The following is a 3,495-nucleotide window of genomic DNA, read 5'->3' as shown; positions in this document are numbered from 1 at the left end:
GCTCCACCACAAAAGCTCTGCAGCAAATGCACAGGAATCAAGAATCAGAAAAGTGCTGTGATAACTCTGTTTGAAATTACAATAATTGAAATAAACTACAACTTAAGCTTTAAACAGATGTTTTATTAATTTCTGTAGTATACTCACACTCAAAGCCTTTGATGGCAGCATTCCGCTTTCTGGTGAAGAGGGCTTCATTAGCCGCTCTTGTCTCCGCCGGATAAGCAGACGTGTGCTCATCTGTCCCTGTAAAATCCAGACAAGAGTCAAGTTACCTCTGAGATTTGTCTGCTCAAAAGTATTAAGTAGTGTTAAGTAGCTTTTTATTCAATACAAATGTTCCTCAATTATTCAACAGTACTAATGGACAAATAAAATAGATTACTTATATTTAGTTACTTTATGGAAATGTATTTACATTACTTACATTCATATATTACAAACAATGCTGACAACAGTGAATTGTACTACACAATAACACACATATACATCACTCAGATGTCTACTTCATATCTAGGACCTATTAGACACAAGTAACTTATATGAAATTCATATAGAAGATTTTCCTACCAGATATTAAATATAGCTTTTTATCCAAAACAAATGTTCCTAAATTTTTCAACAGTACTAATGGACAAATAAAATAGATTACTTATATTTAGTTACTTTATGGAAATGTATTTACATTACTTACATTCATATATTACAAACAATGCTGACAACAGTGAATTGTACTACACAATAACACACATATACATCACTCAGATGTCTACTTCATATCTAGGACCTATTAGACACAAGTAACTTATATGAAATTCATATAGAAGATTTTCCTACCAGATATTAAATAGACATTTAGTAATCGTATTTAAGATGTATATGGTTTCAAATGTATGTAAATCTGCTTTGGAGATGTACGTTTGCATCCTGGAGCCCCCCTCTTAGCTATACCTAATAAAACATGTTTTTACAGCAACATCACATCTATACTATACCATTTAGCATCTTTACACTTTCAACAATTTGCTCTAAAGTAGTTCAACAAATGCACATTTAAAATAAGGAACCTGTTTTTGGTTTGTAATACTTACATTTGTAAACACCCTCATCCAAATGTTCTGCCATGCTCGATTATGACGCATCCTCTTCTTTTTCTTCTTCTTTATAATGTATCCTCTCGCGTGGCCTCCTGGGATAGAAAAGTATTCATCGGCAAGCACTCAAGAAGCTGGGCAGAAGCAGTAGGACATCCGGGAACTTCTCGACTACTCTTTTATGAATACTGAGGTTTCGGACATACTTATTCGCTCGGCTACTGCTTTTCCCCTACTATATAGTAGAGAAATAGGTGGTTTCGGATGCACTTTAAGTAGACGCGTGTCCAAATCTCATGAGAATTAGTTCGTCACCCAGGTAATTCTCGCCTACTCTTTTATGAATACTGAGGTTTCGGACATACTTATTCGCTTGCCTACTGCTTTTCGCCTACTATATAGTAGAGAAGTAGGCGGTTTCGGATGCAGCCATAGAGCCAATCAAGTGGATGGGGATTATTAGGAGGCCATGACTGACAAAGGCCAGAGGGGCATTGCTCAAAAGTAGAATTAAGAAAGCCAGGATAACAGAAAAGGCGCGGCTTGACCTAGTTTAATCAGCGCATCCTGGCTTAGTCCATTGCACGTTTGCTGAGCCAGGATGAGAACGTGCAGCTATGTCAAGCCAGGTGTAGATAGTTGGGATAAGTGCACATTCACGGCATTCTTAAACAGACCACGGGATTGATCACAGAATCAATGATGCAAAAATGGATAAAACCCGTGCGGCATACTTCTCGCCAACTGAGCAACAGCTTCTAATGGAAACATATGAAAAGGTGAAACATATAATTTATAAAAAGGGAAATACAGCTGCTATAATAAAACAAAGAGAAAAGGCCTGGCAGACAATAGCGGACCGATTGAATGTGTAAGTAGTCTAAATAACCAGTGCTCCACTGAAGCCATCATAATTACAATTTTAGAGTTATTTGTAATTTCCAAAAATTAACAGTTGTAAACTTTGCCTTAAATGTGACCAGTGGACATGCATGTTACTCATGCAACCACTGAAGCCATCATAATTACAATTCAAGGAGTTATTTGTAATTTCCACAAATTAACAGTTGTAAATTTTGCCTTAAATGTGAAAAGTGGACATGCATGCTACTCATGCAAACACATGTATGATTAATTGCAAACACTTATCCACTATGCGCATCCATCCATCCAAAAGAACAACCATGTCTGGACAAAAAAGGACCTGGCAGAAAGGCAAGATTAAGGACAAGGATGGGGGGGGGGGGGTCGGCCTCACCACAGCAGAGGAGCTGGCCCTGGAGTTGAATAAAGGGAAGCCAGTGATGGAAGTGATCCAGGGAAGGACAGCCACTGACTCTGGCCCAGCAAGAGAAACTGGCCTTTTCATACAAGGTACATTATTGCCATTCTACTGCATATGGAAAACAATCAAATATTTAGATTTTGTTATGTGGACTGTCTGACTTTGCCTTACCTCGCAGTGTCTGGTAACACACTTACACTTCTGGAGCCACCAGACTATGATCCGCCGATGAGTACTCTTTATTAAAATCATAGGCTTGGCACATCCTGTCAAAACTATCAATACGAGTTCTATTGAATATGGCAGAGGGAAGGCACTTCTGCTGCAGTGGAGTGCACTTCTGCCGATGATGAGACGGTGTCGCTGGACTCCAGAAGGCTTGAGGTGTCATGTCAATTTTGTGTAAATTTTTTGTTCATAATTGATAAGTAGTCAGCAATGTGATTCTAATAGAACATATATTTTGAACAGGATCCAGACACTGTGCAGCCTGATAAGCAGCCTGGTAACATAGTGAGTATTGCCTAAAGTAAACCTACATTATGCACAAATCCCGCTGTGCTAATTGATAGGTGTTTTAGAGAATTCACAAACTGTCAGAAGTCTCTACACAATGCATCTTAAGAGACAGATAGAGCTGGCAGAGGGCAAGATCGAAGTGAACAAGAAAAAGCTGCAGGACATGAACCTTGAGATGGAAATTAAACGCAAGACACTGAGGAAACTGGACTTGGAAATCCAGAAACTAGAGAGAGAAGTAAGTGATTTCAGTTCACACTGCAACCATGACTGCACAATGTATTAATCATTGTTATTTTTTCTCTCAATAGCTCCAAGCTGACAAGTGATGACAGCAAAATAAAAAAATTTAAAATACAAAAACATTGTGGTCTCGTACCTTTTTCATTAATGTCCAGTACACAGTTACTGATCCAGTGAATTGGAACTAGAATTTGGGAAGATAACCACACAGTGTGTGCTACTAATGTCAAACAAAATGCATGCACACATGAAAGAGTGACATACATTATGCTTTATTAAAGGATAGGCGAAATCAAAACAAAATGAACTGAAATAATTTGTTCTCTGAACAGTCTACTGTTTATGTTATCTGGG

The 3,495-nt window shown here is 38.1% G+C and overlaps 1 long non-coding RNA gene across 1 annotated transcript; it reads left to right on the top strand.

The window, feature by feature from the left end:
• The first annotated feature begins 2,703 nt into the window (after positions 1-2,703).
• On the top strand, positions 2,704-3,193 carry LOC107555810 (uncharacterized). The gene is made up of 3 exons (XR_001605199.1): positions 2,704-2,763; positions 2,851-2,892; positions 2,963-3,193. It is a non-coding gene; the product is annotated as an uncharacterized lncRNA (long non-coding RNA).
• The last annotated feature ends 302 nt before the right edge of the window (positions 3,194-3,495 follow it).

This window comes from Sinocyclocheilus grahami, unplaced genomic scaffold, assembly GCF_001515645.1.
Source record: "Sinocyclocheilus grahami isolate Dianchi unplaced genomic scaffold, SAMN03320097.WGS_v1.1 scaffold545.1, whole genome shotgun sequence".
NCBI lineage: Eukaryota > Metazoa > Chordata > Actinopteri > Cypriniformes > Cyprinidae > Sinocyclocheilus > Sinocyclocheilus grahami.
Note: the sequence above shows the minus strand (reverse complement) of the source record. Positions and strands in the feature narration are given on the sequence as shown.